The sequence below is a fragment of the Oryctolagus cuniculus genome, chromosome 2, assembly GCF_051225735.1.
Source record: "Oryctolagus cuniculus isolate XC-2025 breed Fujian yellow rabbit chromosome 2, ASM5122573v1, whole genome shotgun sequence".
Lineage (NCBI taxonomy): Eukaryota > Metazoa > Chordata > Mammalia > Lagomorpha > Leporidae > Oryctolagus > Oryctolagus cuniculus.
The window spans coordinates 164,840,960-164,864,666 of record NC_142868.1 but is presented as its reverse complement, the minus strand read 5'-3'; the positions used below and the strand labels follow the sequence as shown (position 1 = coordinate 164,864,666).

The window sequence follows — 23,707 nt, the reverse complement described above, 5'->3', positions numbered from 1 at the left end:
TGAGAAATCTCTCTGCTAGCACGCACAGGAGGGGCCCCGTGAAGAGACAGCTACAGAGGGCTGCCGTCCGCAGGCGGGAGGAGCGCCCTCCCCAGCAGCCCGGTCGGCTGGCCCCCTGGTCTTGGACTTGCCACGCCCCAGAACCCTGTTGTTTAAGGCACTGTGGCGGCAGCCCAAGAAGACGCGTTCAGTCTCTTTTCCTCCCCGGCCAGCCGTGGCAGCTCTGTGGCAGACTCCCTAGGCGCGCGCACAGGACGTGGGGTCAGTCACCCCACAGCCCCTCTCTAATCTGCGGGTTTTCCCCAGCAGCTAGCCGTGCCTGACACCCTCACTCCGTCTTCAGCCATGTCTAATCCTGGCTGAGTCGGCTTCCTGATGCTCGCATTTGCGGCGGCAGATCCACAACCTCGCCTTTTCTAGGGACTTTTCCCCTGAACGTGCTCAGCTCTGCTCCTCCCTTCCGGAACTGAGTTCGGAAGTGCGCGCACAGGGCACAACAGTGCTGACACTTACGTGCACAACTGTGGCCCACTCGCCCCAGCGCCCGGCCTCACAGCGGGGTGGGTGTGTGATGACCCCCACCCCACCACAGTCTGGGCTCGTGCCCTCCCCCCTCCTCACCGACTGGCCTCACCCCGGCCCCTCCACCACATTGTCCATCTCACTTCCCACCTTAGGCTGCCCTTTGCCAGCACTGATGGGTGACATGGAGTTGCCCAGGGCCCACTGTGTGCCAACACGCAGGGAGGGTCCTGAGCTCATTGCTCTCTTCCCATCCTCAATATTAACCTTCTTGGTTGGTCCCTCTCATCAGCCCCATGTTAGTTCTTTATTTATTTTATTCACTTATTTGAGAAGCAGAGAGACAGGCAGAGAGCTCCCATCCTCTGATTCACTGCCCAAATGCCCAGCAGGGTATGGGCCAAGGCGAAGCCAAGAACCCAGACATCAACCCAGATTTCCCACACAGGAGGCAAGGACTCAGGTGCTTGAGCCATTGCCTGCTGCCTCCCAGGATGCACATTAGCAGGGGGCTGGATTAGAAGCTGAGCTGGGGGCCCAGCATTGTGGCGTAGTGGGCTGGGCCACCACCTGCGATGCAGACATCCCACAGGGGTGCCGGTTCCTGAACTGACTGCTCCACTTCTGATCCAGCTCCCTGCTAATGCACCTGGGAGGGCAGTGGAGCATGACCCAAGTGCCTGAGCCCCTGCATCCATTTGGGAGAACTGGAAGAAGCTCCTTGGCTCCTGGCTTCAGCCTGGCACAGTCCCAGCCACAGCAGCCCTTTGGGAATTGAACCAGAGGATGGAAGATCTCTCCCTCTGTTCCTCCCTCTCTTTCTCTGTAATTCTGCATTTCATAAATATAAACAAAAGTTAAGAAGAAGAAGAAGGAAGAGGAGGAGGAGCTGAGCTGGGACTCAAATCCAGGCACTCTGATATGGGAAGCAGAAATCCCAAGAGACGTCTTAGCCACTGCACCGGACCCCTGCCCCCAACCCCACGTTAGTGTGGCTCGCTGAGACGAAGTTCCTTGCCTGGAGTCAGCCAGCGGGAGGTGCTGGGACTCACACGGGAGCCTCTTAGTAATAACCTGCATTTCACCTTCAGCCCCCAGCCCAGCCCCAGCCCTCGCTGCCTTACCTGACTGCTCCCCCCACGCCCTGTCCCCTTCCCTCTGTCCGACCCCACCCGTGCACTTGTAGGCGCATCCCATTTGGGCCTCAGCAGCCCAAACCCACGGCACCTGCAGCTGAGCCTGTGCGTGTGGGTTCCTGGTTACATTCGGCTGCAGAAGTGAGCCCTGGGAAGTGGGAGCCGTGCTGGCTCCTGCCCCCGCACCACAGCAACATAGAGCAGGGTGGGACACCACGGGGCCTCCTCGCTCAGGTGCTCCACACTTTCGGAAACCCCAGCCAGGCCAGACCTGGCACCCTTGACCCTGCCTCTGCTGCCGGAACTGACTTTTGCCCTGATCGCTAATATTTTTTTCCTTTTTTTCCTCTGGATCAACATTGGCTGTGCAAGCTCCCTTCCCCCTGCCTGATAAGGATGGGGTAACAGCATCTCTACGAACTTGGGGTGTGCTTTTCTTGCCTTGTCAAAACAGCAGCTCCTATCTGGCTGGTGATGGGCTGGGAGCCAGACCCCAACAATGGAGGCCTTGTGAGCCGGCCCGGGGGTGTACTGGGAGCCCACAGTTTAGCACACACACAGCCCTTCCTGGTGCCACCTTCTTATCTCCTGCCACTGAGCCCTTGCCAGTGCTGGGGCTGTAACCCAACCTCCTGTAATTGCATGTCTCAGATAGAGCATTCCTGGGCCTAGATCAGGGTTAAACATTGACTTAGGGTGCTGCTCAAAAAGAATAACTTCTGGGGGCCGGCGCTGTGACATAGCAGGTAAGGCTGCCGCCTGGGATGCCAGCATCCCATATGGGTGTCGGTTTGAGTCCTGGCTTCTCCACTTCCAATCCAGCTCACTGCTGATGCACCTGGGAAAGCAGTGGAAGGTGGCCCTAGTGCTTGGGCCCCTGCACACATGTAGGAGGAAGCTCCTGGCTCCTGGCTTCGGCCTGGCCCAGCTCTGGCTGTTGCGGCCATTTGGGACATGAACTAATAGATGGAAGACCTCTCTCTGCCCCCCTCTTCTTGCTCTGAAACCCTGACTTTCAAATTAAAAAAAAATAAGAAAAGAAAAAGGAAAAGTAACTTCTTTCCTTCCACCGCCCCCCTGCCTAGCCCCGCTCTCAGCGGCTGCCTGTCTCTGGACTTCTCCATTCCTCTCGTTGGCTTCTCCTCTTCCTCTCCCACCTCTCTCCTCCTCCCAGGTGGTTCCTGTGTAGGGACACAAATGTGCCCAGGGAAGGCAGGCCCTGTGGTCTTGTCTGTACCACTTCTACTTGGACCTCTCGGGGAAATGAAGGTGCAACAGGGGAACTCGGGCCTCTCTCTGCTGGGCCCATGGTCAGCGTTGGCCTAGGCTTCCAGGGCAGGCCCCCTTCTCCTGGAGACTGTGGGAGTGAGCTGCTGGCCCCGCCCTCTTCTCTCTCACATGGGCCACATGTGGGGGCTGGCACTGTGGCACAGTGGGTTAAAGCCCTGGCCTTTAGTGCTGGCATCTCATATGGGTGCCGGTTTAAGTCCTGGCTGCTCCACTTCCGATCCAGCTCTCTGCTGTGGCCTGGGAAAGCAGTGGAAGGTGGCTCAAGTCCTTGGGCTCCTGTACCTGTGTGGGAGACCCGGAAGAAGCTCCTGGCTCCTAGCTTCAGATCAGCTCAGCTCTGGCTGTATAGCTACCTGGATCAGCAGATGGAAGACCCCTCTCTGTCTCTCTCTGCCTCTGCCTCTCTGTAGTTCTGCCTTTCAAACAAACAAACAAACAAATAAATCTTAAAAATAAAAAGAGAGAGATCCACATGGTTCTTCCTCCTGTTGTCATATGCACAAGGAGGCATGGTGCTGTCCCTATGAAAGTAGCAATGAGAACAATGAAAACAGGGAAATGACAAGATAGAAGGAACCTGGGAACTCCAAAATCATTGAACCACCATAGCAACCCTGGGCCATCCACTTAGGTGACAGGAAAACGGATTGCTCCCTTGTTTAGATAGTTTAGAATCTCTTTGTGGCAACAGTCTAAGCCATATTCTGATGAACATAGGAATCGATGTCTAGAAGTAGAGTGTTGGTGTGAAAATATTAAATATGAGGCGTTGGGGCTGCTGTCAGACTCTGGGCAGATATTTGGCTTGGAAAGCTGGTGACCCACGCTATGCAAAACATTGGGTACCACTCTCTCCTAGGATATCTTGGAAGGCAGTCACACGCCTCCTGAGCTTCTAGCTCTAGGGCATGAAAGAACCACTTGTTGGAGGGTATTGGCTTCTTTTCACGTTTAGCAAGACCCCGTAAGCGAGAAATTCAGAATAGAGCCAGCAGTGTTCGAGCGGAGGTGACAACGCAGGCCTCTCTGCTGTGCCAGTCATCTAGAGGGACTGAGGGGCCAGCATCTGCAGCTGCCACTGTGCTCCCAATGGCAGCAGTGGCACCACGTGGCTCGGAGAGGCAGCTTCCCAGCACCTCAGGCCGTGGCTCTAACCCTAGACGAGATTCTCCGACAGGTGAGGGGAGTCTGCCCAGCAGCCTGGCTCTGCTCAGGGGTGTTGCTGCTTTCTCAGGACTTCAGCCTAAGTCAGGGGAGGCTGGCATGGCAGGGCACGCCCAGGTGGACAAGCCAGTAAGTGACATGCGCGCATGCGTCTGCAGTTTAAGGACCACGCACAGAGCAGCTTCCTTGTTGATCCCCCATTCACATACCTTCTTCAGAGAAGTGTCCTTTCAAATCCTTTGCACATTAAAAATTAAATGGGTTGTCTTCTTTCCTGTTGAGTTTTAAGGTTTCTTTATATACTCTGGGTATAAATCTTTTATCGGACTCAGGATTTGCAAATATTTTCTGCCAATCTTTGGGTCATCTTTTCACTTTCTTGCTGGTGTTCTTTGAAGCAAAAAAGTTTGTTACTTCGATGACATCCAGTTTATTTTTTCTTTTCATTTTGCTTTTGTTTTGACATCATATCTAAGAAACCAACATCCTAAGGTTTTACAGTTTTAGCAGTTTTATTTAGATGTGTGATCCATGAGGAGTTAACTTTGTAGGTGGTGTGAAGCAGGGATCCAGTTCCATTCTTTTGAATGTGAATATCCAGTTGTCCCAGCACTGCTTACTGAAAAGACTGTTCTTGCTCCAAGCATTGTATTGGCATTCTTTTGGAAAATCAGTTGGCCATATTTGAGGATACTTCAGAACATTTGTGGAAAAATGGAAGTAAAAGAGTTTATTTTGATGACAAAAGAATAAAAATCATGCAGTTTTTTATGTTATATTTCTACGAACTTTTTGAAGGTTCCTCATATATGAGGGTTTATTTCTAAACTCTCAGTTCTATTCCATTGATCTGTATGTCTATATTTAATTTTTTAAAATATATTTGAAAGGTAGAGTGACAGAGAGAGAGGGAGAGAGAAAGAGATCTTCCATGCGTTGGTTCACTCCCCAAATGGCCACTTGGATCAGGGCTGGGCCTAGCCGAAGCCAGGAGCTCTGTCTGAGCCTCTCGTGTGGGTGGCAGAGGTCCAAGTATTCGGGCCATCTTCTGCAGCTTTCCCAGGTGCATTGGCAGGGAGCTGGATAGGCCTCAAACTGGTGCTCTGATATGAGGTGGTGCGAGTGGTGCAGGCTGCAGCTTAGCCCGCTGCGCCACGGTGCCGGCTCCCTATATGTGTATCGGGATGCCAGTTTGAGCCTATCTTGATGTCTTATAGCTTCATCATCATCATATGTTTTGAAACAGAGACTTGTAAATCTTCCCACTTTGTCCTTTTTCAAGATTATTTTAGCTAATCCGGGTCCTTGCAATTCCATATGCATTTCAGGATCAGCTGGATTTCATAGGGATGGCATCGAATCTGTAGGTCACTTTCAAGAGTACTGCCATTTTAACCACATTAAAGAATTTTAATCCATGAACGCAGGGTCTTATTATTTAGATCTTCTTTAATTTCTTTTAATGCTGTTTTGCAGTTCCAATAGACAAGTCCTACACTTCGTTGTCAAACTTAGTCCCACACAGTTTATTCCTTTCAGTACGATCGAAAGTGGAGTTTTAAATTTCATGTTTGCAACTGCGAGCCTGCTCTGCGCACGTCTGGGGTTGCTCAGCTCCTACAGGGAGTCCAGAGCTTCCGGATCTGCACACGCAGGAAGCAGCTGTGAAGGCCGTGTTCTCCCCACTCCAGAAGGCCGTGGTCTCCAATGGCCTCTCCAGGTGGGGCCCTGGGCGACCTCCCAGGAGGCAGGGCCAGGGACCACAGAGAATGATGGATAAGGAAGATGTTTCCTGGTAGTCAGTGCCAGTGAACTTGGTCCCCTGGGGGGGGAGGGGGGCCTTTGGAATTCTTGTCTAGAGGGATCTGCTGATGGCTGCGTGTTTTCCAATTGTCTCCTCCTAAATTGTGTTTCTCCTGTTCCTACCCCTGTTGTATACTCTCTGTGTATGTATGTGTGTGTGTACATGTGTGTTTGTTGTTGGCTGTTGGAGGGATCAAATAGGTGTCTGGCCTTTTAGTCTGCATGTTACTAGACCAATATCTGAATCTCGTACCAAGATCAGACACTTGCCAAGAGGACCCTGACCTTGAGCTGGTTGTAGTAATGCAAGCCTTGTGGGCTCTGCATTTGGGAAGGGGATCAGAGCATGTTCCATGCTTGGAAAGAGCATGCGCATGTATTCGAGAGGCCAAAGATACAGACTGTGGCAGAATAAATCACCAGCCTTCCCTCAATATCCACTCTTGCTTCCTCAGTGATAGTGGAATATTTAACTGGACACATTGCTGTCCAGATAAAGACTCTGTTCTCTAACTTCTTTTGCAGGTAGGTATGTCTATGACTAAGGCTAAGGCACGGGAATGTGAGTGCATGTGACCTATGCAGTTCCAGCCCGAGCCTTTCTGGCTCATTTCCCTTTCCTTCTGGTTGGAAGGTTGAAACTCTGCCAGTAGCTGGAGCGTCCACCTTGGAGGGAAAAGCAGACTGAGGATGGCAGAGCGACCTCCAGGAGCAGCTACTGTGTCACTCCCTTCCCTGGCGGCTCTGGCAAGGGTTAGCCTTCTGCTAGCCTGGTGCGCTGCCCTGGGATCTCTTTGTTTCAGCAGCCTAACTCTTATCCTCACTAATAAAGCTTTGTTTTCAAGGTGGGAGAGACCAGAGCAGGACCGTATGCTGGGGGATGTGTTAGAGAGGGAGGAATTGATGATGACTGGCAGTGATGGAATTTTTCTGTGACTAAGAAAATGTGGCAGTTCTTCCTCCGTGATGGGAAGAATAAGACACGATCAGTACAGGTGATTCCATGTTGGGACTAGGAGGGGGGTCCAGTACACTTTGCAAGAGAGTAATGCAGTGACAGCCCATGGAATCCTATTTCATTAGGCCCTCCTCCCTCCCCGACAACACTGGTCCCTGCATGGTTTCTGAGAGGGCTGTGTGGCTCAGGGCTTCCTAGAGCAGCATGAAGCTGGAGGGGAGTGTGCTGACCACAGGGCAAGGGTGGGCTGGGCATTTGGCACTGCAGTTAAGATGCCACGGGGAAGCCCACGTCCTACATCCGAGTGCCCGAGTTTGAGTCCTGCCTCGGTTTCCAATTCCACTTTCCTGCTGATGTGCACCTGGGAGGCAGCAGGCAATGGTTCAAGGCCTTGGATCCCTGCTACCCCCACATGAAACACCAGGATTGAGTTCTGGGCTCCCAGCTTTGGCCTAGCCCTGCCCTGGCTGTTGTGGGCTTTTGGGGGAGTGATCCAATGAATGGAAGAAAATTTCTCCCTAATTCCCCCCTCAAAAAGGGGGAGGGGCGGGGAGGGGTAAGGCAGATGAGCTGAAGCAAGCAGCCCCTCGGGACTCAGTTAAGGCGGGCAGTGACTGGCTCCTGCTGACCTTGGCCTTGGCTGAGCCTCACAAGCTGCAGGCAGCTGTAGATTTCTCGAAATGGCCTGGTTCTCACTGCCCTGGCTCCCTGGCAATGGCATCAGCTGTGCTTGTCACTCAGGCTTGGAGTTCCTCATGGGCAGGGCACCGCGTCCGTTCCCTTGGGTCTAGCCCTGGTGTCAGGGGACAGCAGTGCAGAGAATCAATGTGGTTAGAGATGGGGCCCGCGCTCTGGCCTGGAAGCCAAGTGTCGCCTTCTTGCTGGCTCAGGCGGGGTGTGATGGCACCCAGGGTGGTGCACTGACCGGCTGGCCTTCCCACCGTCTTCGGAGCCCTATCCGAGGGGAGAGACGCTGCTTTGGCTCCGGAGAGCCCCCACCTAAGGGAGGAGACATGGAGAGGAGGAAGAAGGAGTGAAGGGTTCCTTGGGAACCCAGGAAGGGCTAAGAGAGACGTGGGCCTGCCCACCATTGTTCTGGAATACAATCCGTACAGAAAGAGAGGAAGAGCCCCGCCCGCACAGAGCCCGGCCTGTACAGCCCAGCTCCAGCCCAGCTCCAGCCTGCATTGCTGTGGTCCCAGGCCTTGTTTCCTTCTGGACTTTCCTGGTTGGGCTCCACTCAATTTTGCAAGCTTGGAATGAGGGTGGGAAGGGATCCCTGTGTTACTGGAGAAATTGCAGGGGTCTTGTCTTCGCGCAAGAAAGAATTCAGGTGTGAGACAGAGAGTAGTGGGAGGTAAAATAGCAAGGTTTATTAGGGAAGGGACATCCGTAAGGATGGATGGGCACCTCTCCAGACAGGACCTGGGAAAGAGTGCAGTCGCTCCGACTGGGGGAGGGGGGAGGAAGGAGTGAGGTTACATGGTTGAGTGGAGTACACCTGGCCAGACCAGGCGGGCGGCTCAGCAGAGAGGCAGAGGGCTGAGCGTGCAGTTCAGTTGAGGCTGGGGGTTTTTAAGGAGATGGGTCTTTGTCTTCACACATTTCCTCCTGAAACAAAGGATTTTATGGCTGTAAATATTAAGAAGTTCCTATCTGAGTTTTCCCTTGAAGGTTTCAGACAGGAGGAAGCCTAGCTGGTACCATCCTGGGTTCAGAGGAAGGGTGAGCAGGACCCCCTAGAGAATGGGGATTCTGAGCAGGGTGTTTGAAATGCAGATACTGGGCTGCATCTGGGAGATTGTGGAAGATTTGTCAGGCAGAAAGGGCGGGGACCTCCACCTGGCAGGTTATCAGGTAGAAGGGGGCAGGGCAGGATTCGAAGACCGGGCTGCCCCTGAAACATTGTCAGGATGACTTTGAGATGCAGATGCATATGCTGGACATAGATGTCTTCTCTTTAGGCCTTTATGTCACACACACATAAGCTCATAACTGACTTCCTACCTAACACTATTTGTATTGTTTCCCATATAAGAGATAGAGGTTTTAGCCCACAGCGGAGGAATAGTATTGAGCTTCTCATTACTGTAAGGGAAGACCTGAGGCAGGCTGGCTTGGCTCATGGTTTGGAGGTGCGAGGTCTAACACAGCATCCGGCAGAATCGCCAGGTGACGCAGAACATCGTGTGGCAAGAGACAGCAGGTGCCACTGGAGAAGAGCCCCAGGTTCTTGTCTTCACCCAAGAAAGAATTCAGGCATGAGACAGAGAGCACAGCGACAAGGCTCTATTGGGGACAGGGCATCCGTCAGAATGGAAGGGACAGAGAGGACGCCCAGTCACTCGGACTGGGAGGGAGCAAGGTTCCACGACTGAATGGAGGGAGGACACCTGGGCTGGGCTGGGCAGGCGGGCTCAGCAGAGAGCAGAGAGCTGAGCTGCAGTCCTTGTTTAGATGCCTGGTTTTTAAGGGAGGCTCTTTATCCCCTCCCCCTTCTCCGTTAGGATAAAAGGTTTTGTGGAGAGCAAATCAGCAAGTTCCTCCCCAGGTCTGCTGGAGGCAGAAGAGGGGCTTCCCCTAGGGCGTCTGGGCAGGTTTTATTGCCCCGTGTTACTAGGTCAGGTAACTCATTTGGTCCTGAGGAGAGGAATTCTCCTGGGAGCTTTTCTTCAGGCCGTTCACACACACACACACACACACACACATGCACACACGCACACACGCAGGCTAATTTTTAACTTCCCACCGGACAAAGGCACGTGCCTGTCTGTGTCTGTGTGGTCTCTCCACCCTTATAAAGCCATGGGGACGTGCTCCTGGGGGCTCTGTCCTCGTGACTTAATCCAGCCACTGTCCAAAGGCCGTGCTTCTAAACTTGGCAATCAGATAAGGTTTCCACCAGCTTCATATCATACAAGACTGTGGGTTAAACTCCTGCATGAGTCTGGGGGACAAGTCATATTCTAATCATACCAAGTGGCTTCCCAGGGGTTCTATTTCACAGGATGTAGACTGGGCTAATATTTTTTTAAATTTTATTTATTTTATTTAAAAAAAATTTTTTTTTGGACAGGCAGAGTGGACAGTGTGAGAGAGAGAGAGAGAGAGAGAGAGAGAGAGACAGAGAGAAAGGTCTTCCTTTTTTGGCGTTGGTTCACCCTCCAATGGCTGCTGCAGCCTGCACGCTGTGGCCGGCGCACCGCGCTGATGCGAAGCCAGGAGCCAGGTGCTTCTCCTGGTCTCCCATGGGGTGCAGGGCTCAAGGACTTGGGCCATCCTCCACTGCACTCCCGGGCCACAGTAGAGAGACTGGAAGAGGGGCAACCGGGACAGAATCCGGCGCCCAGACTGGGACTAGAACCCGGGGTGCCGGCGCCGCAGGCAAAGTAGACGGGGCTAATAAAGCAGACACCCACAATGAGTGGTTCAAACAAGACAGCGGTTTCTCTTCTTTTGTAGGATAAGCAGGGATAAACAGGGCCCAAACAGTCTCAGGGACTCCGGCTTCTCCTAAGTCACTTGCCATTGCTTTGTCCTCACCTGTCTGGTCTAAGACGACTCGCCCATATGAAGCAGGGGCAAGAGGACCAAGAGAGGAGGATGGCCTCCTTGTGAAGGCACCATCTGGAGGTTGCACACAGTGTTTCTGTCCCATCCCATTGGCCAGAACTCTTCAACACGCGGTTATCCTTAGCTGCAAGGGAGTCTGGGCAACATGGTTTTTATTCCAGGCAGGCACGTGTCCAGAAAACACCTTTTGATCTATGAGAGTAAGGGGGAGATTGTCATGGGATCCACAAGGCACAACAAGGATTGTATTGCATTTGTCTGCCCTGAGCCCCATGAACCCTGGCCACAGGATGAGTGAGAGACCCAATGTGGGAAAATTATGCATCTGCCCTGGCCACAGCGATTGGTCCAGAGCTGAGCACGTGACTCAAGAGGATACAATCAGAGTGGTAGCCAATGGAGCAGTTCCCTTTCGGCCGGGAGACTGAGGATGTAACTCTGAACCAGCTGTGATCTTTCTCCCTGTTGGGGAATGGGGGGGGACAGGTGAACATACAAAGCTCAGCCACAGAGCAAAAGGTGCAGCCAGTCTCAGAGATGCAAAGGGAAGAGATGAAAGAATATCATCTGGCCAGCTGGTGAGCAGCCCTCACCTCAGGGGCCTGCTCCGTCCTCGGCTGACTGGTTCAAGCTGGGTTTTGGCCATTTGCAATTCAGAGTTCTGACTTTACTGGAAGCGGTAGGTTTTTCCTCCCTGGGGCAATGAGTGGATTGCAAGGGGACACAGCTGAGGCTGGGAACCTGGAAGAAAACACGTGGGCTCCAGCCCTGCTGTCTCGTTCTCCTGCACAGCTGTGCCGTGCAAGGGCCCTGTGGCATCGCCAGGTTCTCCAACAGCACCTCACCGCAAGCAGAGGCTACTGGGCTCTCTGCTGTCAGGCCCTCCTCTGGGCCTGTTCCAGCCAGCCCAGCTGTGAGGAGAGGGCTGGGGAGGGGTGACCCTCACAAAGGACCCATTCTCAGCGGGTGGGGTGGGGCTTTATCAGCCCAAACCTGAGCTCTGAATCACCTGCCTCCAGCTGGTGGGCGGGGCCCCTGGGTTTGCCTCTGGGTCTCCCTCTGCCAGGACCTGTGAGTGGGGGCGGACTCTGAATAAAGGCTCATTGTTTCCTGTCCCCTCCGCTATCAAGGTTCTATCCAAGGCCTGCCTGAGCCCTCCTTCCTGTCCCTTCCCTCACCCTCCGCTCCCTGGCCCCTGGCTCTCTGGGCACCTTCCCATCCCTCCCTCATCCTGCACACCTGCACAAACCCCTCAGGGGAGCCAGGGGTGGTGGCTGGGGAAGGCAGGAGAGGTGCATGGGGCAAACTTCCTCCCATGCATGCAGAAAGGAGCCCCATCAGAACCACTGCCTGGCACCCCTCTGCCCTCAGGCTCCTGGTCCCCTCCACCTGCAGCCAGCAGCAACCAAGCTGTGCTGGGCCTGTGGTGTCACCTAGTGGCCATCCTTGGAACTGCCTGGGCGGCGGGGTCACCCATGTGCCATCATCATCTCTCTTTTCTCGATTTGGCTCTTTCGACCATGATCGATCAGTTCACTTCAGCTCATTCTCTCTCAGGCCGCCTTTAAAACACAAATTACAGGTTAAGCATCCACCTGCAGTTCCGGCATCCCATATGGGCGTCGGTTCGAGTCCTGGCTGTTCCTCTTCCGATCCAGCTCTCTGCTATGGCCTGGGAAAGCAGTGGAAGATGGCCCAAGTGCTTGGGCCCCTGCACCATGTGGGAGACCTGGAGGAAGCTCCTGGCTCCTGGTTTTGCCCTGGCCAAGTCCCAGCTGTTTGGGCCATTTGGGAAGTAAACCAGCGGGTGGAAGCTCTCTCTCTCTCTCTCTCTCTCTCTGTCTGTCCTTCCGTCTCTGCAACTCTGCCTTTCAAACAAATAAATCTTCAGATCAGCAGGATTATTTCCCTGGTGCATGTGTGGCAGCCCAGCTCTGAGCTTTGTTCAATGGGCATTTGTGGCCCGACCTGGAAAACTGAAGCGCATTCATAACACTGAGTCTTGGGCCTTCTGGAATGTTCTGAAATACAGCTCACGGGGAAGTGGGGAAGGATGCTGAGACACTTTCCAGGGCAAAGTGGTGTCTCCTTGCCCTTGCTGTTGCTGCTGGCTGAGAGGCGACAACCATGCGATTTCCAGGAAATGGAAGTGCTGACCCCCGCTCAATGCCCAGGAGGAGAGGGGCTAAGTGAGCCGTGGGCACAAGGTCAAGGTCAGGTGGGGAAGAAGAGAGCGAAGCGCTGAGTGGAGGGGCTGGAGAGAGGCCGTAGGGCCACGAGCCGGAGGGATCGACTCAACAGACACAAGGGGGTTGCCCTGGCAACCTAATAGTTAGTTCTGTGTCCTGCAAAAGTCACATTCTTTTGCTATCAACCCTACTTGTGGTGCAAGCTGAGTTCCGCCCGGAGGAGTGAGAGAGTGGACAGGTAGGAGGGCCCCTACGGACAGCTCCCCGTCTCCCTGGGCAGCCCTGACCCGACCCCAGTTCGATAAAACCAGACCTTGCATAGCCTCTTCCCACTCTGAGGGACTGCCTGTCATCGTGCTGGCCTGCTCCTCGGGACCCCTGCCGTATCAGTCTGACTTCTGTCACTATAATAGAATGCCTGGGGCTAGAGGCTTTATGAAGACAAGAGGTTTATTTAGCACCCAGGTTTGGAGGCTCAAAGTCCAAGATTGTGTGCCTCCATCTGTTCAGCTTCTGGTGAGGCCCCTTTGGCTGCAACACAACTTGGGAGGTGGAGAGACAGGAAGCCAGAGACCAGGGAGGGATGGTCTTGGTTACGACAACCCACTCTCCCAAGAACTAAGCAGGGTTCCATGAGAACCACATTAACTCCTTCCAAGGGAGATCCCCCAGTGACCTAATCACCTGCCCCAGGCCCTACCTCTCATAGGTTCTACCACCTCTCCCATCACCATATGGAGGCCGGCCTTCCAACATGGGACCCACTGGGGAACAAAGCACTCCAAATCCCGGCCCCCTGACACCCCATCACAAGTAGCGCATCAGAACAGAGCCTCCAAGCATCCCTTATGGGAGTCCTGGGCAGTTTTCTTTGTCTCCCTCTCATTCCTATGATGCTGGGGTACCTGGTAAAGATGGCCCCTGAGCAGCTGCCTGGTGCTAGGCACACGTACATTGTCTCATTTCATCCCCTGCCCTCAGACTATCACCATGTCCACCCCACCTGGTGCCACTGGGGCTGAGGGCAGCTAGCTTAGCTCCCGGAGAGGTCTGTGGCGAACGAGGAAGTCCCACCTTTGAGCCGAGATGGGAGTTCAGGCTCACCTGTCTTATTCCCAAGACCTATATTCTTCACTTTGTCTACCTCCTGCAGGAGAATGCGAAGGAGCCACTGGCAGCAGGAGGGTGGGACCCAGGAGGACATCTAGGAGGTGGAGCTGGGATAGGGAGCTGCAACACACCATGTCAGAGACCCAGCGGGTGGCTGGGAGGGAAGCTGTGTGCCCAGCAGCTCTGGGAGACAGCCCAGGCCGGGCAAGGCACGGGGGCACCAGCGTGAGCTCTTGGAGTGCGGGAGAGTGGAGAGCCTTGCTCCTGCGGCCAGCACAGGGCCCTTTCCTCTGCACCAGGCACACCAGCAGGGCCCACTGGCAGCACTGGGCAGGCTTGGCCTGGCAAGGAGCCCAAGGGAGGTTTTTAGAGAAGAAACATCTCCTTCCACACTGGAGCCAAGACCAGAGAGTTCCGGGGGCCAAGCGGCAGCTGCGGTGCTGAGCACCTGGGCACTGGCCTGCGGGCCCCTCTGCTCTCCTATTCCCCTTCTGTCCACAGCCTCAGTCCAGCCTGGCTGGGCGCCACGGCCAAGGGGAGGGCCTGGTAGCCCTTGCCTGGCTCCACCAGCAGAGGTCTCCAGAGCAGAGCAGAGCAGAGCACAGGAGGGCTCCTGGTGGGGGAGGCAGCCACGGGCCGTTCTGGGCCTGCTGCCCAGCTGCCAGGTGTCCAGGTGTCTACATGCATGGGCGGCCTGTATTCGCGCATGGGTGTGTCAGTGTTTGTGGGCATGCATGCGGCCGCGTCTGCATTTGTGGGCGTGTAAAGTGTCTGTGGGTGCCTGTGCACAGCTGCTTGTTTGTGTTGGGTGGTATCTGACTTCTCCTTGCAGATGCACTGCTCGTGGGCCTGTGTGTTTGTGTGCGTGTGGGTGCCTGTAGAGTTTGTGAATAGATGCCACTGCTTGGATTGGCGACGCTGGGCTGCGTGGGGGTGTGCTTTGAAATCAACATTCTTGGGGTCGGGGATGTCCCTTGCCCACACACGCTGACCCAGCCTGGACGTCTCCTGCCCCCTGCCCAGCACAGTCCCCCAGTCTGTTTGTTAAAACCCCACTGACAGCAGGTGCTGCTGACCTGAGCGCCCAGAGACAAGGCTTTCCAGAGCGCCGTCTGTTCGGAGTCGCTCCTCTGCAGTCTGTAGACCCTGTCCCCCTGGTTGGGAGGGAGACCAGAGCCCGAGAGCGAGGGGTCGGGGAGGGGGAGGCAGGGCGGGGCCCACGGGGAGACAACATGTCCAGGGCTGGCTCACCCGTGAGCAAAGAAGGTGGCGGCCATGGGAGAACCAACCCTGGCCAGGAGCCTGGCTGGCGGCAGCAGCTCCTCTGGCCCCCCTGCCAGGGTCTGCACAGTGCTCAGCCAGAGCTGGGGCAATGGGCCCCTGTGTTGTGTTGAAAACCCTTGTATGGAGCACCGGGCCAGAGTCTGGAGCCCAGCATGTGATGGGAAGCTGTGTCACTTTCCTATTTCAACAATAACGGAGCACCACAAACGTACTGGCTTAACACAATGCACATTTGTTATGATGCAGCTCTGGAAGCCACAAGTCCAAAATCAGCCTCACTGGGTTAACACCAAGGCATCGTCAGGGCTGGGCTCCTCCTGGGCTGCAGGGGAGAAGCTGTTTCCTTGGCTTTTCCAGCTCCCATCCAGTGGCTGCCTGCACTCCTGGGCACGCGGCCCCTTCCTGCACCCTCCGAGCCAGCTGCACGTGGCGTCTTCAAGCCGCCCTGTTCACTGCCGCCGACCCTCTCGTGAGGACTCCGGTGATGACTTGCTGCTCCCGATAATCCAGGATAATCCCCTCATCTCGAGATTCGACACATAATCTCGTCCACAGAGTCCTTTTGCCTGTCAGGTCACACATTCACAGGTTCTGGGAGACAGGGCGTGGGCCTCTCTGGGGAGCCATCATTCTGTCCACCAAAAAGGGCAGTCACAGGCCAGCAAGAGCGAGTGGCGTTCTCGGTCCTCCTGCTGCTTACTGAGGCACCCAGAGGGACCCTCACTCCTGTCCTGTGATGCCAAGCAGTCCTGTCTGGGGCTTGAGCAGCCATGGGCACCACGCACCAGGCCTCCCAGTGGCTCCAGGCTGGGCACCTGCTGTTACAGCACTGCTGCCTCACCTGGGCCCCCTGCGTCTCCCTCAGCACCTCCTAGCCTGCCCCATATCCAAACCTGGCTCCGTCTGAGGCCAGGTCCGCTCACCCATGCACCCCTCGCCAGCTCACCTTGTCCATTTCCCCTCTGAATTCCTGCCCTGGCCCCTCTCCCAGCCCCACGGGCCTCTTGTTCTCCGTGGGGCTCCCGCCTGCCAGCTCCCTGGTCCCCTCAGCCTTTGCCACGCATGTGCAAATCCCATGCACAGGCACTCTGTAGCTCCCGCTGAAAGCCCAGACCCAGGACCCTGAGGAGGGAGACACGTGCATGGCAGGGCAGGCAGCGCTAAGGGTCTCAGGGGGCGCTTGGCCTCCCCGATGCTTTCCAAAGCCAAACTCCCTGCCAGCCAGCCCCACATCTGGAATGGGGCTGGAAAGTCCAGCTGCTGCCCACTGTTGAGACGTGTGTCAAATCTTCCCTGAGATTTCAGGGCCATAGGGGCCGGGAGAGCTGTGGGGAAACAGATGTCACCATGCGGCTGTGGGCAGTTCCCTCGGTCCCCCCAGCCTCACTCCCTATTCTGAGAAAACCGAAGGCGCCGGGAGCCAGTGTGGCGTGCATGTCTGTCTGGGACCACAAAGTCCATCCATGTGTGCGCGTGTGAAATGCTGACTTTCTCGGTGCAGACTGTGTTCTGTTTTCCTGGAGAGAAAAATGTTGACAAGCCTGGGAAGATGGCCCACCCGGAGCAGCCCTGACGTGTGAGGGAGACGTGTTCTTCCTTTCTCTCTCACACACGCACGCGACCCAGCACTGGTCCGTGGGCCACCGCTGCGGCGCCAGCCGGCACGGGGCTGGGGATTCCTGGCATGTGCAGAGCAGGCCGGCCCTTGCCAGTCTTCACGCCCAGGGCGCAAGTATTGGTCCCCACCGGCTGCTGTAACAGGTCCCCCCGAGAGTGGCTTGAGGCAGCACACAGTCATTCTCCAAAGCCCAAACCCAGCCTCCGGGGCTGACTCCAGGTGTCGGCAGGGCTGGCCCCTCCTGCAGCTTCCCCAGGAGAAGGCTTTCCCGTCCTTTCCCTGGCCTTGCCCAGGGCACCGCCTGCACCGCTGGGTGCACAGCCCCTCCCAGAGCATGGCTCCCGGCTCTGGTCCTTCATCACAGCATCATGTCTCATTTCCACCGGTCCTGCACCCTCTCCTAGGACCCCATCTGATCACACCTGGCCTGCCTAGACAGTCCCCAGCATGGGCTCCTTCGCTGACCTGCACCTGCATGTTAAGGTATCACCATTGGAAGTCCTGGGGGTTAGGACACGTTCAGCCTCCCCCGGCCTCTCCAGCACTGCTGGAAGACCCTGGGCCTCTTGCCTCATTAGACCTCTGGCAAAATGGGCTGGAGCCCAGTGCTCTCTGCTCAGCGCCGCATCTCTGGGTCACCCACCTGCGGCTCTTCGTCATCCGAAGGGAGGCCCTGTCTGCCCTGCATCCGGTGCCCGAGGCGCGCCCACAGCATGGGGAGAGCTCCCTCCAGCTCCATCTTAGTTTAGGGCTTCAACTCTGCCTTTCTCTAGGACAGGGTCCTCGACTGCCCATCTGCAATGTGGGGGGCAGAATCCTGGTGTCCGTACAAAGACAGTGGGTCTGTCACCAAGACCTCTGAGCCAGAGGCAGCCCTGGGGGATGCCCCATTGGCTCAGCCTCCAAGCGTCCCCATCGCCCTCTGCCTGGGGCACCTTCCCTACTCTCTCCTCACTGCCCATGTCCTTCTGTCTCCTCTTCATCCTTCTGATCTCAGAGTAAATGTTCTTTATATAGATCTATCTATCTATCTATCTATCTATTTATCTCTCCCCTAATTGTTGAGTCTTGCTCCTATTTTTTTCCCAAGATTTATTTATTTATTTGAAAGGTAGAGTTACAGAGGGGCAGAGGCAGAGAGAGAGAGAGAGAGAAGTCTTCCATCTGCTGGTTCACTCCCCAGATGGCCACAATGGCCGGGACTGCGCCGATCTGAAGCCAGGAGCCAGGAGCTTCTTCTGGTTCTCCCACATGGTCCATCTTCCACTGCTTTCCCAGGCCATAGCAGAGAGCTGGATCAGAAGTAGAGGAGCCAGGACTCAAACCAGCGCCCATATGGGATGCCGGCACTGCAGGCGGCAGTTTTACCCGCAACGCCACAGCACCGGTCCCCGTAAATGTTCTTTGATGAGGAAAAGTTTTCATTGATCCCTCGGTGAGACACACACACACACACGCACACACACACACACACCACTCCTAAACCACCTTATTGTTTTTCCTTCCAGCTTTCACCACAATGGTAATGGATTAATTATGTTTCCTGTCTTCCTCCCCAGTGAGGCTGTACGCTCCATGGAGATGGAGGCTCACTGCGAATCCCTAACCTTTCAGCCCAGTGCCTGGGCCTTTCAATGGGCGTACAGCTGCCTCACTGAGCACCTGCGTGTGCCGGACACGGTGCTGGCTGTCGACAGGAAGCAGAGGGGCACGAGGCGCGGCCACCAGTGTCGTCGGGCAGACAGAGGCATCCGCAGGGCTGGGAGCTGGCGTGGGGGTGCCAGCGCGTCTGTCTGGCCAGGTGCCCAGACCTCAGGCAGCCCAGGCCCCCTGCTCGGGAAGGACACTGTGTTCCCTGTCAGAGCTCTGAGACCACGAGTCCCTCTCCGATGCCAGCCCGGTGCCTTTGCCATGCACCGGTCGCCTTGATGAGGGCCGTGTCCTGGTCACGTCTGTGTCCCCAGGTGCATGGTGAACTGCTGTGGAGGGACTTGAGCCAGGGCCAGCTGAGCCCCTGACACAGAGAGAGCCACCAGAGACGCGCGTCCAGAAAGCAGCTGTGTGATGTCACTCGGTGGCCTGACTCCAAGGTGACACCGAGGTTTCAGATTATCCCTTCCATGGCCGAGCAGTTGAGAGACAGATCTGGGTCTGAGTGCTGGCGCGGCCTCTTCCCGGCTGTGTGTGTGTGTGTGTGTGGTCGTTTCTTCATCATCAAAACAGGGACAATAATCAGACACAGCACACAGGTTTGTCTTGAAGCTGAGCGCGAGGACATGTGGGCAGCTACGATTCCTCTCTGATGAGCCGGTCTGCAAACATGACTCCCCTCACCTCCACCCTCACCACTCCGCCCTCCCCGTCTCACTCGATGGGCTCAACCTCCTGGACTCAGGAAAGCAATTGGACCCCAGCCTGGGCTGACCCTAAGAGATCTGACTGATGGGGTCTGAAACTCTTGATTTATCTTTATTTTCTAATAAACATCCTGGAAGATCCTGCTGGTTAGCCTGATTTGGGAGCCACTGGAGTAAATGATGATGGGACTTTATTTTTAATAAAAGCCAAGTCTTGCCCTTGAAAATGGGGGTTCAGCTTAAAGACACCTTCCCGTGGCCCCTGGAGCCACAGCAAGTGAGACCCTGAGACCCGCCATGGGGCGGAGGCATCACTCCAGAGACACTCAGTGGCGGGCTGAGGGCGGCACCAGCTGTGCCCCCCCCCCCCCCGCAGCTGTCTCGGTGCCACGGCCCAGTGGAAATCACTGTGAAATGCATTCTCCACATCTCCCGAGCTGACCAGGTGGCAACTGGCGGGAGGCGCGGCTCCCACCAGAGAAGGGACTCCCGCGGGCCAGGGACACGTACCCGCCACCCCACCCCAGACCCTGCCATCCTGGGCCAACAGCTGTTTTCTGTCCTCAGTATGTTTGTGTCCTCTGCCCAGGAGGCTTTTGCCGGGCACCACGAAGCGCCCGCTCCTGCAGGTCCCTGTCAGCTCTCTGGGGGCTGCTGGTTCTGGTGGGTAGTGGGGGCTGGCTCCCATGCAGGCCCGGTCCGCAGCTGCCCTGGGGAAAGGCAAGTGGAGCAGGGAAGCGAGGCTGTCTGTGGGGACGAACATGGCCTCTGCCCACGTCTGTCACTCTTGCTGCAAGGGACAGGCGAGGGTCTTTCCTGGCCTCCGGCGATTCGGCTGCGGGAGTTCGAGGGTTTGGCTGAGGAAGGGGGAAAGGCGGCGAGATCCCTGCCCTCGGCCAAGGACACTGGACGGTTGGCGTGGGAGCCTCGGGCGCAGCCTCTGGACCTGGTCCACAGCGAGCAGGAAATGGTTTTCACTGAAAAACAAAGTTGAAAACCAGTTTACTGAAGGGAAGAGAAAGAGGAGAGACAAGTAAAACAAAAAGGCACACAACCCATCCTGAGTGTTCAATCTACACATACGGCTTCCTCGCCCACTCCAGGGCACCAGCCCGCGGCTCTGGGTGGCTCGGGGCGGCTCTTCTTTGTGGGTGAGAAATGTTGATTCGTAGCTCAGCCGGCCTGGAAGGGCCTGGGGTGGCTGGGGTCCCGGAAACAGCAGCACATGCAAGTGACAACACAGATTCTGTTTCTAATTTTCCGCCTGGGTTTGGGGGCCAAGGAGGAGGGGCAGGAGCGTAACAGGCTCAGGAAGACAAATCCTGAAAGCCACGTTGACCTGCTCGGCCATCTCCATCCCACCTGCCTTCCCTCTCTTTCCCTGACACCTTGAGCGAGGGCCACCTGCGGGACCAGGAGGCAAGTTGAGTCACGCCCCCCGCCCGCTCCCACCCCCAGGAGTTCCTGTCTCAGCGGCAGTGAAATTCAGGATCCTGAGATGGGGAGATCCCTTGGGGTTATCTGGGTGGGCCTGACGCACACAGGGGTGCCCTAGAAGAGGGCATAGGAGGAAAGGGACTCAGACACAGTGCCGAGATGAAGGCAGCCGAGTGGGGGCCATGCTCTGGTAAGCCGGCAGGGGTAGCTGGGGGGGTGGCCAGGAGAGCTTCTGTGGAAGCTGCAGCAGCGGCCAGCCCCCAGACACCTGGTGTCAGCCGGGGGATGCTGGCTTTGGCCTTCTGACCCCCAGGACTGTCAGAGGACGGCGCGTGCTGCTTGAAGCATCAGTTGGTGGTGGTTTGAGCCGCAGCCCCGAGACCTCTGCCTCTGCCACCCAGGCCCCGGCCGCAGCCTCCAGGGACCAGCTCTCGCCCACCAGGGGCCCTTCGCAGGCCTCTCTCTTGACCTCCTGGCTGTCTGATCTTTTCCCCATCACTTGCTTCTTCCACATGTTCGTGTGACCCAGAGTTCTCTTCTGCACCCTTTCTCTTCTCGCTCTCCCCCTCTCTTGTGCCCCAGGAGTAACTCCCAGTCAAGGCCTGGGCTGCACACTCAACTTCCAGCTCTGGAGGGCACCCCCTTCCCTTCCCCAACGAGCAGGTGTTTCTAACCAAAGCACATCTCCTGCTTTCCTGTCCGTCGGGACCCATTTCACCTATTCATCCCTCAATGCCCCATGCAAACATCACCTCCTCCAGGAAGTCTTCTCTCTCTCGGTCACGCCATGGGCTGGCTACCTGTGCCCATCTGTTGGCCCCACGGGGTTGTGAACCCTTTTGAAGTAGGCCTTTGGCCTAGTCAACTTGGACCCTCACCCCCTGGCACAGTGGGATCCAGGTCTTGAACTTGCCTCCCTCCTCAGAGTTTTTGCGACCAGGGCATCAGAGCTGCAGAGGCTGTCCTCTGCCATTCTCTGGCCTAGGCCAGGCCATCACAGCAGGGTCCAGCCCCCTTAAAGACTTGTGCCCTGGGGGGTGCCTGGGCCTGTAGGCGCTCACACACAGTAGCCCCTCATCTGGCTGGGACCACGGCTAGCCCGGGACCCCACTCCCTGTGCTCTCCGCTCCCTCACCCTCCTGCAGCCCCCCGGCCTCCTGGCTTCTACTTGACACGCCACTTGTACCAGCCTCGGGACCTCGGCCCTGGCTTTGTCCCGTGGGCTCCAGATACCCACGGCTCTCATTCATCCAACTCGTTCGGGCCTTGGCTCAGATCTCAGCCTAGCGAGATCGACCCCATCCGAGAGGTACCCACCCCACCACGACCCTGCTTGGGACTCACCCATCCCCTTGACCCTGCTCGGTTTTTCTCGTAGCTTTGAACACTGTTCGACTTGGTTCGGGGCTTCCTCTCTGTTTCCCCCATGAGAACATGGAGGGCAGGAGACTGGCCTCTTCTCTGGCTCACAGCTGTGTCACCATGTCTGGAACATAGCAGGTGCTCAACAAATCTCTGCTGAAAACAGACGGGGGGTGAGCCCTGGCTGCCTCCCTGGGGGCCTGCACCCCTTCCCCCGGTGGAGTGGTTGGCAATGTTGGGTGTGGGGAGAGTTGGGGAGCCCCATTCCTGAGTCCCAACTCTCACTTGGTCTCTGCTGGCCTTGCTCAGGGCCTCAGACTCCCCATCTGGGGGTGGGGGGAGTGGGGGCCCCGGCTTTGTCACATTCCCAGGGGGCCATAAGGATCAGTTGAAAGGAAATCCCCCCCACTGAGTGGCCTTGGGGCCCCCAGTGATGACCCCACCCTGAGCTCCCTCTGCTCAGCTCCTCACGGCTCCCCAATTCCCGGGACATTTCTGGGAAGCTGCGGGCAGCTGCCGTGTGGTAGCCAGGGGTCCAGGTACAGCCAGGGGCAGCCCCACAGGCTTTGGGGGGCTTGTGGGACAGAATTGCATGTTCTGAGTGATGAGGCACTGAATGGATCCTGTCTGTATGGTTCACATTAATACAATTTTGTAAAAATTATTATCCATTTGTGTGAAAATCACACAAGAGAGATATTAAAGAAAGACAGAGACAGAGATCTTTCATCCACTGGTTCACTCCCCAAATTCTGTCCCAACAGTGGGATCTGGGCCAGGTGGGAGCCAGGAGCCTGGAGCTCAATCCAGGTCTCCCATGTAGGTGGCAGGGACCCAGTTACTTAAGTCACTACCTGCTGCCTCCTAACTGGAATGGGAAACAGAGCTGGAACTTGAACCCAGACACCTCAAGTAGTGTCTTAACCACTGAGCCAAACTCTCACCCCCAAGTTAACACAAAATAATTAGTATACATTAATTCCAGACACCGGGAACTCTGAAGGCACTCACATGCCTTCCTTGGTAATTCCACTTTGAAGACTTTAACTGAACAAATAATCAGAGCTGTTTGCAAAGATGCATATGTGAGAGTGCTTATTAAATTGTTATTTACAATAGCAAACACACTGGAAACAGCCTGCCTGCCTAACAATAGGAGACTGGTTTAATAATTAAAGTGCCATACAATGGGATACTACTATAAAGCCATTTAAAATGGTATTTACAGGGGTGGCTTTTTGGTGCAGAGGTTAAGAGCCTACTTGAGGGTGTGTATTTGGTATAGTGGTTAAGATGTCCACACCCAGGAGCCAGCATTGTGGCACAGCGGGTTAAGCCACTGTCTGCAATGCTGACACCCCGTATGGGCACCAGTTTATGTCTTTGGCTGCTCCACTTCCAATCCAGCTCCCTGCTAATGCACCAGGGAAGGCAACAGAAGATGGTCCAAGTCCTTGTGTCCCTGTCACCCACATGAGAGACCCTGAGGAAGCTCTTGGATTCCTCTTGCCTGACCCAGTCCTAGCTGTTGTGGCCATTTAAGGAATGACCAGTGGATGGAAGCTCTCTCTCTCTCTCTCTCTCTCTGTATGTGTGTGTGTGTGTCTCCCTCTCTCTCTGTAACTCTGAATTTCAAATAAATAAATAAATCTTTTTTTTTTTCCAGAAAGAGGGTAGTGGCATTGCAGAGAAGCAGGTAAAGCTGCAACCTGGGATGCCAGCATCCTATATTGGTGCTGGTTCATGTCCCTACTGCTCTGCTTCTGATCCAGCTCCCTGCTAATGGCCTGGGAAAGCAATGGAAGATAGCCCAAGTGCTTGTGCCCCTGCTACCCACATGGGAGACCAGGAGGAAGCTCCTGGCTCCTAGTTTTTGGTCTGGCCTAACCCTGTCCATTGCAACC

General features: G+C 55.8%; 1 long non-coding RNA gene across 4 annotated transcripts in view; it reads right to left on the bottom strand.

Annotated features, from left to right (window-relative positions):
* Positions 1-17,719: 17,719 nt before the first annotated feature.
* LOC108176363 (uncharacterized) overlaps positions 17,720-23,707 on the bottom strand; it is a 62,361-nt gene continuing 56,373 nt past the window's right edge. For 2 of the 4 annotated variants that reach the window (XR_016230424.1, XR_007916601.3), the window contains one exon: positions 17,720-19,981. This is a non-coding gene — a long non-coding RNA (uncharacterized LOC108176363). Of the gene's footprint in view, positions 19,982-21,785; positions 21,960-23,707 lie in introns of all 4 variants that reach the window. The other 2 variants (XR_016230425.1, XR_007916606.3) reach the window with 2 other exon arrangements.